This window comes from Ammospiza caudacuta, chromosome 31, assembly GCF_027887145.1.
Source record: "Ammospiza caudacuta isolate bAmmCau1 chromosome 31, bAmmCau1.pri, whole genome shotgun sequence".
NCBI classification, from domain to species: Eukaryota; Metazoa; Chordata; class Aves; order Passeriformes; family Passerellidae; genus Ammospiza; species Ammospiza caudacuta.
Window position 1 is genome coordinate 36410 of NC_080623.1, and position 18206 is coordinate 54615.

Here is an 18206-nt window from a genome sequence, read left to right on the forward strand (position 1 = left end):
CTAACAGTAACCCTGGGAAGGTAAATCAGCCTGGTGTTAGGCTTCTTGCCAAGGAAAAAGCCGTGAAAGCAGCCATGTTGTGGCACTTCTGCACTCCCTTTTGGATGCCTTTCACAGCTCCAGTGTGCCTGGAACTCAGGGCTTCCTGCTTTTAAAAATCCTAGCCCTAGGCCGAACCCCAACCCTAAGACGAGAAAGGCAAATCAGCCAGGAATTAGGCATGTCCCCAAGGAAAAAGCTGTGGAGGCAGGCATGTTGTGCTACTTTTGCGCTCTTCTTGGCTAGTCCTTCGCAGCTGCTGTGTTCTTGGAACTCAGGGCTTTCTGGTTAATAGACCCTTACCCTAGGCGTAACTCAAACCTTAAGCCTAGGAAGGAAAATCAGCCTATGGTTCGGGATGGTCTCATGGAAATATCAGTGGTGGCAGCCAAGTTGCGTCACTTTTGCGCTCCCCTTGGGATGCCTTTCGCAGCTGCAGTGTGCCTGGAGCCCAGGGCTTCCTGGTTTTAAAAGTCCTAGGCCTAAGCCTAACAGTAACCCTAGGAAGGTAAATCAGCCGGGTATTAGGGTTCTTCCTAAGGGAAAAGCCGTGAAAGCAGCCATGTTGTGGCACTTCTGCACTCCCTTTGGGATGCCTTTGGCAGATGAAGTAAGCCTGGAACTCAGGGCTTCCTGGTTAAAGAAATCCAAGCCCTAGGCTGAACCCTAACCCTAACCCTAGGCAGATAAATCAGCCTAGGTATAGGGATGGTGCCAAGGAAAAAGCTGTGAAAGCTGCCATGTTGTTGCACTTTTGTACTCCCCTTGGGATGCCTTGAACAGCTGCAGTGTGCCTGGAGCCCAGGGCTTCCTAGTTTTAAAAATCCTAGCCCTAGGCCTAAGCCTAACAGTAACCCTGGGAAGGTAAATCAGCCTGCTGTTAGGCTTCTTGCCAAGGAAAAAGCCGTGAAAGCAGCCATGTTGTGGCACTTTTGCACTCCCTTTTGGATGCCTTTCACAGCTCCAGTGTGCCTGGAACTCAGGGCTTCCTGATTTTAAAAATCCTAGCCCTAGGCCGAACCCCAACACTAAGACGAGAAAGGCAAATCAGCCAGGAATTAGGCATGTCCCCAAGGAAAAAGCTGTGGAGGCAGGCATGTTGTGCTACTTTTGCGCTCTTCTTGGCTAGTCCTTCGCAGCTGCTGTGTTCTTGGAACTCAGGGCTTTCTGGTTAATAGACCCTTACCCTAGGCGTAACTCAAACCTTAAGCCTAGGAAGGAAAATCAGCCTATGGTTCGGGATGGTCTCATGGAAATATCAGTGGTGGCAGCCAAGTTGCGTCACTTTTGCGCTCCCCTTGGGATGCCTTTCGCAGCTGCAGTGTGCCTGGAGCCCAGGGCTTCCTGGTTTTAAAAGTCCTAGGCCTAAGCCTAACAGTAACCCTAGGAAGGTAAATCAGCCGGGTATTAGGGTTCTTCCTAAGGGAAAAGCCGTGAAAGCAGCCATGTTGTGGCACTTCTGCACTCCCTTTGGGATGCCTTTGGCAGATGAAGTAAGCCTGGAACTCAGGGCTTCCTGGTTAAAGAAATCCAAGCCCTAGGCTGAAGCCTAACCCTAACCCTAGGCAGATAAATCAGCCTAGGTATAGGGATGGTGCCAAGGAAAAAGCTGTGAAAGCTGCCATGTTGTTGCACTTTTGTACTCCCCTTGGGATGCCTTGAACAGCTGCAGTGTGCCTGGAGCTAAGGGCTTCCTAGTTTCAAAAATCCTAGCCCTAGGCCTAAGCCTAACAGTAACCCTGGGAAGGTAAATCAGCCTGGTGTTAGGCTTCTTGCCAAGGAAAAAGCCGTGAAAGCAGCCATGTTGTGGCACTTTTGCACTCCCTTTTGGATGCCTTTCACAGCTCCAGTGTGCCTGGAACTCAGGGCTTCCTGATTTTAAAAATCCTAGCCCTAGGCCGAACCCCAACACTAAGACGAGAAAGGCAAATCAGCCAGGAATTAGGCATGTCCCCAAGGAAAAAGCTGTGGAGGCAGGCATGTTGTGCTACTTTTGCGCTCTTCTTGGCTAGTCCTTCGCAGCTGCTGTGTTCTTGGAACTCAGGGCTTTCTGGTTAATAGACCCTTACCCTAGGCGTAACTCAAACCTTAAGCCTAGGAAGGAAAATCAGCCTATGGTTCGGGATGGTCTCATGGAAATATCAGTGGTGGCAGCCAAGTTGCGTCACTTTTGCGCTCCCCTTGGGATGCCTTTCGCAGCTGCAGTGTGCCTGGAGCCCAGGGCTTCCTGGTTTTAAAAGTCCTAGGCCTAAGCCTAACAGTAACCCTAGGAAGGTAAATCAGCCGGGTATTAGGGTTCTTCCTAAGGGAAAAGCCGTGAAAGCAGCCATGTTGTGGCACTTCTGCACTCCCTTTGGGATGCCTTTGGCAGATGAAGTAAGCCTGGAACTCAGGGCTTCCTGGTTAAAGAAATCCAAGCCCTAGGCTGAACCCTAACCCTAACCCTAGGCAGATAAATCAGCCTAGGTATAGGGATGGTGCCAAGGAAAAAGCTGTGAAAGCTGCCATGTTGTTGCACTTTTGTACTCCCCTTGGGATGCCTTGAAAAGCTGCAGTGTGCCTGGAGCCCAGGGCTTCCTAGTTTTAAAAATCCTAGCCCTAGGCCTAAGCCTAACAGTAACCCTGGGAAGGTAAATCAGCCTGGTGTTAGGCTTCTTGCCAAGGAAAAAGCCGTGAAAGCAGCCATGTTGTGGCACTTTTGCACTCCCTTTTGGATGCCTTTCACAGCTCCAGTGTGCCTGGAACTCAGGGCTTCCTGATTTTAAAAATCCTAGCCCTAGGCCGAACCCCAACCCTAAGACGAGAAAGGCAAATCAGCCAGGAATTAGGCATGTCCCCAAGGAAAAAGCTGTGGAGGCAGGCATGTTGTGGTACTTTTGCGCTCTTCTTGGCTAGTCCTTCGCAGCTGCTGTGTTCTTGGAACTCAGGGCTTTCTGGTTAATAGACCCTTACCCTAGGCGTAACTCAAACCTTAAGCCTAGGAAGGAAAATCAGCCTATGGTTCGGGATGGTCTCATGGAAATATCAGTGGTGGCAGCCAAGTTGCGTCACTTTTGCGCTCCCCTTGGGATGTCTTTCGCAGCTGCAGTGTGCCTGGAGCCCAGGGCTTCCTGGTTTTAAAAGTCCTAGGCCTAAGCCTAACAGTAACCCTAGGAAGGTAAATCAGCCGGGTATTAGGGTTCTTCCTAAGGGAAAAGCCGTGAAAGCAGCCATGTTGTGGCACTTCTGCACTCCCTTTGGGATGCCTTTGGCAGATGAAGTAAGCCTGGAACTCAGGGCTTCCTGGTTAAAGAAATCCAAGCCCTAGGCTGAACCCTAACCCTAACCCTAGGCAGATAAATCAGCCTAGGTATAGGGATGGTGCCAAGGAAAAAGCTGTGAAAGCTGCCATGTTGTTGCACTTTTGTACTCCCCTTGGGATGCCTTGAACAGCTGCAGTGTGCCTGGAGCTAAGGGCTTCCTAGTTTCAAAAATCCTAGCCCTAGGCCTAAGCCTAACAGTAACCCTGGGAAGGTAAATCAGCCTGCTGTTAGGCTTCTTGCCAAGGAAAAAGCCGTGAAAGCAGCCATGTTGTGGCACTTTTGCACTCCCTTTTGGATGCCTTTCACAGCTCCAGTGTGCCTGGAACTCAGGGCTTCCTGATTTTAAAAATCCTAGCCCTAGGCCGAACCCCAACCCTAAGACGAGAAAGGCAAATCAGCCAGGAATTAGGCATGTCCCCAAGGAAAAAGCTGTGGAGGCAGGCATGTTGTGCTACTTTTGCGCTCTTCTTGGGTAGTCCTTCGCAGCTGCTGTGTTCTTGGAACTCAGGGCTTTCTGGTTAATAGACCCTTACCCTAGGCGTAACTCAAACCTTAACCCTAGGAAGGAAAATCAGCCTATGGTTCGGGATGGTCTCATGGAAATATCAGTGGTGGCAGCCAAGTTGCGTCACTTTTGCGCTCCCCTTGGGATGCCTTTCGCAGCTGCAGTGTGCCTGGAGCCCAGGGCTTCCTGGTTTTAAAAGTCCTAGGCCTAAGCCTAACAGTAACCCTAGGAAGGTAAATCAGCCGGGTATTAGGGTTCTTCCTAAGGGAAAAGCCGTGAAAGCAGCCATGTTGTGGCACTTCTGCACTCCCTTTGGGATGCCTTTGGCAGATGAAGTAAGCCTGGAACTCAGGGCTTCCTGGTTAAAGAAATCCAAGCCCTAGGCTGAACCCTAACCCTAACCCTAGGCAGATAAATCAGCCTAGGTATAGGGATGGTGCCAAGGAAAAAGCTGTGAAAGCTGCCATGTTGTTGCACTTTTGTACTCCCCTTGGGATGCCTTGAACAGCTGCAGTGTGCCTGGAGCCCAGGGCTTCCTAGTTTTAAAAATCCTAGCCCTAGGCCTAAGCCTAACAGTAACCCTGGGAAGGTAAATCAGCCTGGTGTTAGGCTTCTTGCCAAGGAAAAAGCCGTGAAAGCAGCCATGTTGTGGCACTTCTGCACTCCCTTTTGGATGCCTTTCACAGCTCCAGTGTGCCTGGAACTCAGGGCTTCCTGCTTTTAAAAATCCTAGCCCTAGGCCGAACCCCAACCCTAAGACGAGAAAGGCAAATCAGCCAGGAATTAGGCATGTCCCCAAGGAAAAAGCTGTGGAGGCAGGCATGTTGTGCTACTTTTGCGCTCTTCTTGGCTAGTCCTTCGCAGCTGCTGTGTTCTTGGAACTCAGGGCTTTCTGGTTAATAGACCCTTACCCTAGGCGTAACTCAAACCTTAAGCCTAGGAAGGAAAATCAGCCTATGGTTCGGGATGGTCTCATGGAAATATCAGTGGTGGCAGCCAAGTTGCGTCACTTTTGCGCTCCCCTTGGGATGCCTTTCGCAGCTGCAGTGTGCCTGGAGCCCAGGGCTTCCTGGTTTTAAAAGTCCTAGGCCTAAGCCTAACAGTAACCCTAGGAAGGTAAATCAGCCGGGTATTAGGGTTCTTCCTAAGGGAAAAGCCGTGAAAGCAGCCATGTTGTGGCACTTCTGCACTCCCTTTGGGATGCCTTTGGCAGATGAAGTAAGCCTGGAACTCAGGGCTTCCTGGTTAAAGAAATCCAAGCCCTAGGCTGAACCCTAACCCTAACCCTAGGCAGATAAATCAGCCTAGGTATAGGGATGGTGCCAAGGAAAAAGCTGTGAAAGCTGCCATGTTGTTGCACTTTTGTACTCCCCTTGGGATGCCTTGAACAGCTGCAGTGTGCCTGGAGCCCAGGGCTTCCTAGTTTTAAAAATCCTAGCCCTAGGCCTAAGCCTAACAGTAACCCTGGGAAGGTAAATCAGCCTGGTGTTAGGCTTCTTGCCAAGGAAAAAGCCGTGAAAGCAGCCATGTTGTGGCACTTCTGCACTCCCTTTTGGATGCCTTTCACAGCTCCAGTGTGCCTGGAACTCAGGGCTTCCTGCTTTTAAAAATCCTAGCCCTAGGCCGAACCCCAACCCTAAGACGAGAAAGGCAAATCAGCCAGGAATTAGGCATGTCCCCAAGGAAAAAGCTGTGGAGGCAGGCATGTTGTGCTACTTTTGCGCTCTTCTTGGCTAGTCCTTCGCAGCTGCTGTGTTCTTGGAACTCAGGGCTTTCTGGTTAATAGAACCCTTACCCTAGGCGTAACTCAAACCTTAAGCCTAGGAAGGAAAATCAGCCTATGGTTCGGGATGGTCTCATGGAAATATCAGTGGTGGCAGCCAAGTTGCGTCACTTTTGCGCTCCCCTTGGGATGCCTTTCGCAGCTGCAGTGTGCCTGGAGCCCAGGGCTTCCTGGTTTTAAAAGTCCTAGGCCTAAGCCTAACAGTAACCCTAGGAAGGTAAATCAGCCGGGTATTAGGGTTCTTCCTAAGGGAAAAGCCGTGAAAGCAGCCATGTTGTGGCACTTCTGCACTCCCTTTGGGATGCCTTTGGCAGATGAAGTAAGCCTGGAACTCAGGGCTTCCTGGTTAAAGAAATCCAAGCCCTAGGCTGAACCCTAACCCTAACCCTAGGCAGATAAATCAGCCTAGCTATAGGGATGGTGCCAAGGAAAAAGCTGTGAAAGCTGCCATGTTGTTGCACTTTTGTACTCCCCTTGGGATGCCTTGAACAGCTGCAGTGTGCCTGGAGCTAAGGGCTTCCTAGTTTCAAAAATCCTAGCCCTAGGCCTAAGCCTAACAGTAACCCTGGGAAGGTAAATCAGCCTGGTGTTAGGCTTCTTGCCAAGGAAAAAGCCGTGAAAGCAGCCATGTTGTGGCACTTTTGCACTCCCTTTTGGATGCCTTTCACAGCTCCAGTGTGCCTGGAACTCAGGGTTTCCTGATTTTAAAAATCCTAGCCCTAGGCCGAACCCCAACACTAAGACGAGAAAGGCAAATCAGCCAGGAATTAGGCATGTCCCCAAGGAAAAAGCTGTGGAGGCAGGCATGTTGTGGTACTTTTGCGCTCTTCTTGGGTAGTCCTTCGCAGCTGCTGTGTTCTTGGAACTCAGGGCTTTCTGGTTAATAGACCCTTACCCTAGGCGTAACTCAAACCTTAAGCCTAGGAAGGAAAATCAGCCTATGGTTCGGGATGGTCTCATGGAAATATCAGTGGTGGCAGCCAAGTTGCGTCACTTTTGCGCTCCCCTTGGGATGCCTTTCGCAGCTGCAGTGTGCCTGGAGCCCAGGGCTTCCTGGTTTTAAAAGTCCTAGGCCTAAGCCTAACAGTAACCCTAGGAAGGTAAATCAGCCGGGTATTAGGGTTCTTCCTAAGGGAAAAGCCGTGAAAGCAGCCATGTTGTGGCACTTCTGCACTCCCTTTGGGATGCCTTTGGCAGATGAAGTAAGCCTGGAACTCAGGGCTTCCTGGTTAAAGAAATCCAAGCCCTAGGCTGAACCCTAACCCTAACCCTAGGCAGATAAATCAGCCTAGGTATAGGGATGGTGCCAAGGAAAAAGCTGTGAAAGCTGCCATGTTGTTGCACTTTTGTACTCCCCTTGGGATGCCTTGAACAGCTGCAGTGTGCCTGGAGCTAAGGGCTTCCTAGTTTCAAAAATCCTAGCCCTAGGCCTAAGCCTAACAGTAACCCTGGGAAGGTAAATCAGCCTGGTGTTAGGCTTCTTGCCAAGGAAAAAGCCGTGAAAGCAGCCATGTTGTGGCACTTTTGCACTCCCTTTTGGATGCCTTTCACAGCTCCAGTGTGCCTGGAACTCAGGGCTTCCTGATTTTAAAAATCCTAGCCCTAGGCCGAACCCCAACCCTAAGACGAGAAAGGCAAATCAGCCAGGAATTAGGCATGTCCCCAAGGAAAAAGCTGTGGAGGCAGGCATGTTGTGGTACTTTTGCGCTCTTCTTGGCTAGTCCTTCGCAGCTGCTGTGTTCTTGGAACTCAGGGCTTTCTGGTTAATAGACCCTTACCCTAGGCGTAACTCAAACCTTAAGCCTAGGAAGGAAAATCAGCCTATGGTTCGGGATGGTCTCATGGAAATATCAGTGGTGGCAGCCAAGTTGCGTCACTTTTGCGCTCCCCTTGGGATGCCTTTCGCAGCTGCAGTGTGCCTGGAGCCCAGGGCTTCCTGGTTTTAAAAGTCCTAGGCCTAAGCCTAACAGTAACCCTAGGAAGGTAAATCAGCCGGGTATTAGGGTTCTTCCTAAGGGAAAAGCTGTGAAAGCAGCCATGTTGTGGCACTTTTGCACTCCCTTTTGGATGCCTTTCACAGCTCCAGTGTGCCTGGAACTCAGGGCTTCCTGATTTTAAAAATCCTAGCCCTAGGCCGAACCCCAACCCTAAGACGAGAAAGGCAAATCAGCCAGGAATTAGGCATGTCCCCAAGGAAAAAGCTGTGGAGGCAGGCATGTTGTGGTACTTTTGCGCTCTTCTTGGCTAGTCCTTCGCAGCTGCTGTGTTCTTGGAACTCAGGGCTTTCTGGTTAATAGACCCTTACCCTAGGCGTAACTCAAACCTTAACCCTAGGAAGGAAATGCCTTGAACAGCTGCAGTGTGCCTGGAGCTAAGGGCTTCCTAGTTTTAAAAATCCTAGCCCTAGGCCTAAGCCTAACAGTAACCCTGGGAAGGTAAATCAGCCTGGTGTTAGGCTTCTTGCCAAGGAAAAAGCCGTGAAAGCAGCCATGTTGTGGCACTTTTGCACTCCCTTTTGGATGCCTTTCACAGCTCCAGTGTGCCTGGAACTCAGGGCTTCCTGATTTTAAAAATCCTAGCCCTAGGCCGAACCCCAACCCTAAGACGAGAAAGGCAAATCAGCCAGGAATTAGGCATGTCCCCAAGGAAAAAGCTGTGGAGGCAGGCATGTTGTGGTACTTTTGCTCTCTTCTTGGCTAGTCCTTCGCAGCTGCTGTGTTCTTGGAACTCAGGGCTTTCTGGTTAATAGACCCTTACCCTAGGCGTAACTCAAACTTTAACCCTAGGAAGGAAAATCAGCCTATGGTTCGGGATGCTCTCATGGAAATATCAGTGGTGGCAGCCAAGTTGCGTCACTTTTGCGCTCCCCTTGGGATGCCTGCCTTTCGCAGCTGCAGTGTGCCTGGAGCCCAGGGCTTCCTGGTTTTAAAAGTCCTAGGCCTAAGCCTAACAGTAACCCTAGGAAGGTAAATCAGCCGGGTATTAGGGTTCTTCCTAAGGGAAAAGCCGTGAAAGCAGCCATGTTGTGGCACTTCTGCACTCCCTTTGGGATGCCTTTGGCAGATGAAGTAAGCCTGGAACTCAGGGCTTCCTGGTTAAAGAAATCCAAGCCCTAGGCTGAACCCTTACCCTAACCCTAGGCAGATAAATCAGCCTAGGTATAGGGATGGTGCCAAGGAAAAAGCTGTGAAAGCTGCCATGTTGTTGCACTTTTGTACTCCCCTTGGGATGCCTTGAACAGCTGCAGTGTGCCTGGAGCTAAGGGCTTCCTAGTTTTAAAAATCCTAGCCCTAGGCCTAAGCCTAACAGTAACCCTGGGAAGGTAAATCAGCCTGGTGTTAGGCTTCTTGCCAAGGAAAAAGCCGTGAAAGCAGCCATGTTGTGGCACTTTTGCACTCCCTTTTGGATGCCTTTCACAGCTCCAGTGTGCCTGGAACTCAGGGCTTCCTGATTTTAAAAATCCTAGCCCTAGGCCGAACCCCAACCCTAAGACGAGAAAGGCAAATCAGCCAGGAATTAGGCATGTCCCCAAGGAAAAAGCTGTGGAGGCAGGCATGTTGTGCTACTTTTGCGCTCTTCTTGGCTAGTCCTTCGCAGCTGCTGTGTTCTTGGAACTCAGGGCTTTCTGGTTAATAGACCCTTACCCTAGGCGTAACTCAAACCTTAAGCCTAGGAAGGAAAATCAGCCTATGGTTCGGGATGGTCTCATGGAAATATCAGTGGTGGCAGCCAAGTTGCGTCACTTTTGCGCTCCCCTTGGGATGCCTTTCGCAGCTGCAGTGTGCCTGGAGCCCAGGGCTTCCTGGTTTTAAAAGTCCTAGGCCTAAGCCTAACAGTAACCCTAGGAAGGTAAATCAGCCGGGTATTAGGGTTCTTCCTAAGGGAAAAGCCGTGAAAGCAGCCATGTTGTGGCACTTCTGCACTCCCTTTGGGATGCCTTTGGCAGATGAAGTAAGCCTGGAACTCAGGGCTTCCTGGTTAAAGAAATCCAAGCCCTAGGCTGAAGCCTAACCCTAACCCTAGGCAGATAAATCAGCCTAGGTATAGGGATGGTGCCAAGGAAAAAGCTGTGAAAGCTGCCATGTTGTTGCACTTTTGTACTCCCCTTGGGATGCCTTGAACAGCTGCAGTGTGCCTGGAGCTAAGGGCTTCCTAGTTTCAAAAATCCTAGCCCTAGGCCGAAGCCTAACAGTAACCCTGGGAAGGTAAATCAGCCTGGTGTTAGGCTTCTTGCCAAGGAAAAAGCCGTGAAAGCAGCCATGTTGTGGCACTTTTGCACTCCCTTTTGGATGCCTTTCACAGCTCCAGTGTGCCTGGAACTCAGGGCTTCCTGATTTTAAAAATCCTAGCCCTAGGCCGAACCCCAACACTAAGACGAGAAAGGCAAATCAGCCAGGAATTAGGCATGTCCCCAAGGAAAAAGCTGTGGAGGCAGGCATGTTGTGCTACTTTTGCGCTCTTCTTGGCTAGTCCTTCGCAGCTGCTGTGTTCTTGGAACTCAGGGCTTTCTGGTTAATAGACCCTTACCCTAGGCGTAACTCAAACCTTAAGCCTAGGAAGGAAAATCAGCCTATGGTTCGGGATGGTCTCATGGAAATATCAGTGGTGGCAGCCAAGTTGCGTCACTTTTGCGCTCCCCTTGGGATGCCTTTCGCAGCTGCAGTGTGCCTGGAGCCCAGGGCTTCCTGGTTTTAAAAGTCCTAGGCCTAAGCCTAACAGTAACCCTAGGAAGGTAAATCAGCCGGGTATTAGGGTTCTTCCTAAGGGAAAAGCCGTGAAAGCAGCCATGTTGTGGCACTTCTGCACTCCCTTTGGGATGCCTTTGGCAGATGAAGTAAGCCTGGAACTCAGGGCTTCCTGGTTAAAGAAATCCAAGCCCTAGGCTGAACCCTAACCCTAACCCTAGGCAGATAAATCAGCCTAGGTATAGGGATGGTGCCAAGGAAAAAGCTGTGAAAGCTGCCATGTTGTTGCACTTTTGTACTCCCCTTGGGATGCCTTGAAAAGCTGCAGTGTGCCTGGAGCCCAGGGCTTCCTAGTTTTAAAAATCCTAGCCCTAGGCCTAAGCCTAACAGTAACCCTGGGAAGGTAAATCAGCCTGGTGTTAGGCTTCTTGCCAAGGAAAAAGCCGTGAAAGCAGCCATGTTGTGGCACTTTTGCACTCCCTTTTGGATGCCTTTCACAGCTCCAGTGTGCCTGGAACTCAGGGCTTCCTGATTTTAAAAATCCTAGCCCTAGGCCGAACCCCAACCCTAAGACGAGAAAGGCAAATCAGCCAGGAATTAGGCATGTCCCCAAGGAAAAAGCTGTGGAGGCAGGCATGTTGTGGTACTTTTGCGCTCTTCTTGGCTAGTCCTTCGCAGCTGCTGTGTTCTTGGAACTCAGGGCTTTCTGGTTAATAGACCCTTACCCTAGGCGTAACTCAAACCTTAAGCCTAGGAAGGAAAATCAGCCTATGGTTCGGGATGGTCTCATGGAAATATCAGTGGTGGCAGCCAAGTTGCGTCACTTTTGCGCTCCCCTTGGGATGTCTTTCGCAGCTGCAGTGTGCCTGGAGCCCAGGGCTTCCTGGTTTTAAAAGTCCTAGGCCTAAGCCTAACAGTAACCCTAGGAAGGTAAATCAGCCGGGTATTAGGGTTCTTCCTAAGGGAAAAGCCGTGAAAGCAGCCATGTTGTGGCACTTCTGCACTCCCTTTGGGATGCCTTTGGCAGATGAAGTAAGCCTGGAACTCAGGGCTTCCTGGTTAAAGAAATCCAAGCCCTAGGCTGAACCCTAACCCTAACCCTAGGCAGATAAATCAGCCTAGGTATAGGGATGGTGCCAAGGAAAAAGCTGTGAAAGCTGCCATGTTGTTGCACTTTTGTACTCCCCTTGGGATGCCTTGAACAGCTGCAGTGTGCCTGGAGCTAAGGGCTTCCTAGTTTCAAAAATCCTAGCCCTAGGCCTAAGCCTAACAGTAACCCTGGGAAGGTAAATCAGCCTGGTGTTAGGCTTCTTGCCAAGGAAAAAGCCGTGAAAGCAGCCATGTTGTGGCACTTTTGCACTCCCTTTTGGATGCCTTTCACAGCTCCAGTGTGCCTGGAACTCAGGGCTTCCTGATTTTAAAAATCCTAGCCCTAGGCCGAACCCCAACCCTAAGACGAGAAAGGCAAATCAGCCAGGAATTAGGCATGTCCCCAAGGAAAAAGCTGTGGAGGCAGGCATGTTGTGCTACTTTTGCGCTCTTCTTGGGTAGTCCTTCGCAGCTGCTGTGTTCTTGGAACTCAGGGCTTTCTGGTTAATAGACCCTTACCCTAGGCGTAACTCAAACCTTAACCCTAGGAAGGAAAATCAGCCTATGGTTCGGGATGGTCTCATGGAAATATCAGTGGTGGCAGCCAAGTTGCGTCACTTTTGCGCTCCCCTTGGGATGCCTTTCGCAGCTGCAGTGTGCCTGGAGCCCAGGGCTTCCTGGTTTTAAAAGTCCTAGGCCTAAGCCTAACAGTAACCCTAGGAAGGTAAATCAGCCGGGTATTAGGGTTCTTCCTAAGGGAAAAGCCGTGAAAGCAGCCATGTTGTGGCACTTCTGCACTCCCTTTGGGATGCCTTTGGCAGATGAAGTAAGCCTGGAACTCAGGGCTTCCTGGTTAAAGAAATCCAAGCCCTAGGCTGAACCCTAACCCTAACCCTAGGCAGATAAATCAGCCTAGGTATAGGGATGGTGCCAAGGAAAAAGCTGTGAAAGCTGCCATGTTGTTGCACTTTTGTACTCCCCTTGGGATGCCTTGAACAGCTGCAGTGTGCCTGGAGCCCAGGGCTTCCTAGTTTTAAAAATCCTAGCCCTAGGCCTAAGCCTAACAGTAACCCTGGGAAGGTAAATCAGCCTGGTGTTAGGCTTCTTGCCAAGGAAAAAGCCGTGAAAGCAGCCATGTTGTGGCACTTCTGCACTCCCTTTTGGATGCCTTTCACAGCTCCAGTGTGCCTGGAACTCAGGGCTTCCTGCTTTTAAAAATCCTAGCCCTAGGCCGAACCCCAACCCTAAGACGAGAAAGGCAAATCAGCCAGGAATTAGGCATGTCCCCAAGGAAAAAGCTGTGGAGGCAGGCATGTTGTGCTACTTTTGCGCTCTTCTTGGCTAGTCCTTCGCAGCTGCTGTGTTCTTGGAACTCAGGGCTTTCTGGTTAATAGACCCTTACCCTAGGCGTAACTCAAACCTTAAGCCTAGGAAGGAAAATCAGCCTATGGTTCGGGATGGTCTCATGGAAATATCAGTGGTGGCAGCCAAGTTGCGTCACTTTTGCGCTCCCCTTGGGATGCCTTTCGCAGCTGCAGTGTGCCTGGAGCCCAGGGCTTCCTGGTTTTAAAAGTCCTAGGCCTAAGCCTAACAGTAACCCTAGGAAGGTAAATCAGCCGGGTATTAGGGTTCTTCCTAAGGGAAAAGCCGTGAAAGCAGCCATGTTGTGGCACTTCTGCACTCCCTTTGGGATGCCTTTGGCAGATGAAGTAAGCCTGGAACTCAGGGCTTCCTGGTTAAAGAAATCCAAGCCCTAGGCTGAACCCTAACCCTAACCCTAGGCAGATAAATCAGCCTAGGTATAGGGATGGTGCCAAGGAAAAAGCTGTGAAAGCTGCCATGTTGTTGCACTTTTGTACTCCCCTTGGGATGCCTTGAACAGCTGCAGTGTGCCTGGAGCCCAGGGCTTCCTAGTTTTAAAAATCCTAGCCCTAGGCCTAAGCCTAACAGTAACCCTGGGAAGGTAAATCAGCCTGGTGTTAGGCTTCTTGCCAAGGAAAAAGCCGTGAAAGCAGCCATGTTGTGGCACTTCTGCACTCCCTTTTGGATGCCTTTCACAGCTCCAGTGTGCCTGGAACTCAGGGCTTCCTGATTTTAAAAATCCTAGCCCTAGGCCGAACCCCAACCCTAAGACGAGAAAGGCAAATCAGCCAGGAATTAGGCATGTCCCCAAGGAAAAAGCTGTGGAGGCAGGCATGTTGTGCTACTTTTGCGCTCTTCTTGGCTAGTCCTTCGCAGCTGCTGTGTTCTTGGAACTCAGGGCTTTCTGGTTAATAGAACCCTTACCCTAGGCGTAACTCAAACCTTAAGCCTAGGAAGGAAAATCAGCCTATGGTTCGGGATGGTCTCATGGAAATATCAGTGGTGGCAGCCAAGTTGCGTCACTTTTGCGCTCCCCTTGGGATGCCTTTCGCAGCTGCAGTGTGCCTGGAGCCCAGGGCTTCCTGGTTTTAAAAGTCCTAGGCCTAAGCCTAACAGTAACCCTAGGAAGGTAAATCAGCCGGGTATTAGGGTTCTTCCTAAGGGAAAAGCCGTGAAAGCAGCCATGTTGTGGCACTTCTGCACTCCCTTTGGGATGCCTTTGGCAGATGAAGTAAGCCTGGAACTCAGGGCTTCCTGGTTAAAGAAATCCAAGCCCTAGGCTGAACCCTAACCCTAACCCTAGGCAGATAAATCAGCCTAGCTATAGGGATGGTGCCAAGGAAAAAGCTGTGAAAGCTGCCATGTTGTTGCACTTTTGTACTCCCCTTGGGATGCCTTGAACAGCTGCAGTGTGCCTGGAGCTAAGGGCTTCCTAGTTTCAAAAATCCTAGCCCTAGGCCTAAGCCTAACAGTAACCCTGGGAAGGTAAATCAGCCTGGTGTTAGGCTTCTTGCCAAGGAAAAAGCCGTGAAAGCAGCCATGTTGTGGCACTTTTGCACTCCCTTTTGGATGCCTTTCACAGCTCCAGTGTGCCTGGAACTCAGGGTTTCCTGATTTTAAAAATCCTAGCCCTAGGCCGAACCCCAACACTAAGACGAGAAAGGCAAATCAGCCAGGAATTAGGCATGTCCCCAAGGAAAAAGCTGTGGAGGCAGGCATGTTGTGGTACTTTTGCGCTCTTCTTGGCTAGTCCTTCGCAGCTGCTGTGTTCTTGGAACTCAGGGCTTTCTGGTTAATAGACCCTTACCCTAGGCGTAACTCAAACCTTAAGCCTAGGAAGGAAAATCAGCCTATGGTTCGGGATGGTCTCATGGAAATATCAGTGGTGGCAGCCAAGTTGCGTCACTTTTGCGCTCCCCTTGGGATGCCTTTCGCAGCTGCAGTGTGCCTGGAGCCCAGGGCTTCCTGGTTTTAAAAGTCCTAGGCCTAAGCCTAACAGTAACCCTAGGAAGGTAAATCAGCCGGGTATTAGGGTTCTTCCTAAGGGAAAAGCCGTGAAAGCAGCCATGTTGTGGCACTTCTGCACTCCCTTTGGGATGCCTTTGGCAGATGAAGTAAGCCTGGAACTCAGGGCTTCCTGGTTAAAGAAATCCAAGCCCTAGGCTGAACCCTAACCCTAACCCTAGGCAGATAAATCAGCCTAGGTATAGGGATGGTGCCAAGGAAAAAGCTGTGAAAGCTGCCATGTTGTTGCACTTTTGTACTCCCCTTGGGATGCCTTGAACAGCTGCAGTGTGCCTGGAGCTAAGGGCTTCCTAGTTTCAAAAATCCTAGCCCTAGGCCTAAGCCTAACAGTAACCCTGGGAAGGTAAATCAGCCTGGTGTTAGGCTTCTTGCCAAGGAAAAAGCCGTGAAAGCAGCCATGTTGTGGCACTTTTGCACTCCCTTTTGGATGCCTTTCACAGCTCCAGTGTGCCTGGAACTCAGGGCTTCCTGATTTTAAAAATCCTAGCCCTAGGCCGAACCCCAACCCTAAGACGAGAAAGGCAAATCAGCCAGGAATTAGGCATGTCCCCAAGGAAAAAGCTGTGGAGGCAGGCATGTTGTGGTACTTTTGCGCTCTTCTTGGCTAGTCCTTCGCAGCTGCTGTGTTCTTGGAACTCAGGGCTTTCTGGTTAATAGACCCTTACCCTAGGCGTAACTCAAACCTTAAGCCTAGGAAGGAAAATCAGCCTATGGTTCGGGATGGTCTCATGGAAATATCAGTGGTGGCAGCCAAGTTGCGTCACTTTTGCGCTCCCCTTGGGATGCCTTTCGCAGCTGCAGTGTGCCTGGAGCCCAGGGCTTCCTGGTTTTAAAAGTCCTAGGCCTAAGCCTAACAGTAACCCTAGGAAGGTAAATCAGCCGGGTATTAGGGTTCTTCCTAAGGGAAAAGCCGTGAAAGCAGCCATGTTGTGGCACTTCTGCACTCCCTTTGGGATGCCTTTGGCAGATGAAGTAAGCCTGGAACTCAGGGCTTCCTGGTTAAAGAAATCCAAGCCCTAGGCTGAACCCTAACCCTAACCCTAGGCAGATAAATCAGCCTAGGTATAGGGATGGTGCCAAGGAAAAAGCTGTGAAAGCTGCCATGTTGTTGCACTTTTGTACTCCCCTTGGGATGCCTTGAACAGCTGCAGTGTGCCTGGAGCTAAGGGCTTCCTAGTTTCAAAAATCCTAGCCCTAGGCCTAAGCCTAACAGTAACCCTGGGAAGGTAAATCAGCCTGGTGTTAGGCTTCTTGCCAAGGAAAAAGCCGTGAAAGCAGCCATGTTGTGGCACTTTTGCACTCCCTTTTGGATGCCTTTCACAGCTCCAGTGTGCCTGGAACTCAGGGCTTCCTGATTTTAAAAATCCTAGCCCTAGGCCGAACCCCAACCCTAAGACGAGAAAGGCAAATCAGCCAGGAATTAGGCATGTCCCCAAGGAAAAAGCTGTGGAGGCAGGCATGTTGTGGTACTTTTGCGCTCTTCTTGGCTAGTCCTTCGCAGCTGCTGTGTTCTTGGAACTCAGGGCTTTCTGGTTAATAGACCCTTACCCTAGGCGTAACTCAAACCTTAACCCTAGGAAGGAAATGCCTTGAACAGCTGCAGTGTGCCTGGAGCTAAGGGCTTCCTAGTTTTAAAAATCCTAGCCCTATGCCTAAGCCTAACAGTAACCCTGGGAAGGTAAATCAGCCTGGTGTTAGGCTTCTTGCCAAGGAAAAAGCCGTGAAAGCAGCCATGTTGTGGCACTTTTGCACTCCCTTTTGGATGCCTTTCACAGCTCCAGTGTGCCTGGAACTCAGGGCTTCCTGATTTTAAAAATCCTAGCCCTAGGCCGAACCCCAACCCTAAGACGAGAAAGGCAAATCAGCCAGGAATTAGGCATGTCCCCAAGGAAAAAGCTGTGGAGGCAGGCATGTTGTGGTACTTTTGCTCTCTTCTTGGCTAGTCCTTCGCAGCTGCTGTGTTCTTGGAACTCAGGGCTTTCTGGTTAATAGACCCTTACCCTAGGCGTAACTCAAACCTTAACCCTAGGAAGGAAAATCAGCCTATGGTTCGGGATGCTCTCATGGAAATATCAGTGGTGGCAGCCAAGTTGCGTCACTTTTGCGCTCCCCTTGGGATGCCTGCCTTTCGCAGCTGCAGTGTGCCTGGAGCCCAGGGCTTCCTGGTTTTAAAAGTCCTAGGCCTAAGCCTAACAGTAACCCTAGGAAGGTAAATCAGCCGGGTATTAGGGTTCTTCCTAAGGGAAAAGCCGTGAAAGCAGCCATGTTGTGGCACTTCTGCACTCCCTTTGGGATGCCTTTGGCAGATGAAGTAAGCCTGGAACTCAGGGCTTCCTGGTTAAAGAAATCCAAGCCCTAGGCTGAACCCTTACCCTAACCCTAGGCAGATAAATCAGCCTAGGTATAGGGATGGTGCCAAGGAAAAAGCTGTGAAAGCTGCCATGTTGTTGCACTTTTGTACTCCCCTTGGGATGCCTTGAACAGCTGCAGTGTGCCTGGAGCTAAGGGCTTCCTAGTTTTAAAAATCCTAGCCCTAGGCCTAAGCCTAACAGTAACCCTGGGAAGGTAAATCAGCCTGGTGTTAGGCTTCTTGCCAAGGAAAAAGCCGTGAAAGCAGCCATGTTGTGGCACTTTTGCACTCCCTTTTGGATGCCTTTCACAGCTCCAGTGTGCCTGGAACTCAGGGCTTCCTGATTTTAAAAATCCTAGCCCTAGGCCGAACCCCAACCCTAAGACGAGAAAGGCAAATCAGCCAGGAATTAGGCATGTCCCCAAGGAAAAAGCTGTGGAGGCAGGCATGTTGTGCTACTTTTGCGCTCTTCTTGGCTAGTCCTTCGCAGCTGCTGTGTTCTTGGAACTCAGGGCTTTCTGGTTAATAGACCCTTACCCTAGGCGTAACTCAAACCTTAAGCCTAGGAAGGAAAATCAGCCTATGGTTCGGGATGGTCTCATGGAAATATCAGTGGTGGCAGCCAAGTTGCGTCACTTTTGCGCTCCCCTTGGGATGCCTTTCGCAGCTGCAGTGTGCCTGGAGCCCAGGGCTTCCTGGTTTTAAAAGTCCTAGGCCTAAGCCTAACAGTAACCCTAGGAAGGTAAATCAGCCGGGTATTAGGGTTCTTCCTAAGGGAAAAGCCGTGAAAGCAGCCATGTTGTGGCACTTCTGCACTCCCTTTGGGATGCCTTTGGCAGATGAAGTAAGCCTGGAACTCAGGGCTTCCTGGTTAAAAAAATCCAAGCCCTAGGCTGAACCCTAACCCTAACCCTAGGCAGATAAATCAGCCTAGGTATAGGGATGGTGCCAAGGAAAAAGCTGTGAAAGCTGCCATGTTGTTGCACTTTTGTACTCCCCTTGGGATGCCTTGAACAGCTGCAGTGTGCCTGGAGCTAAGGGCTTCCTAGTTTTAAAAATCCTAGCC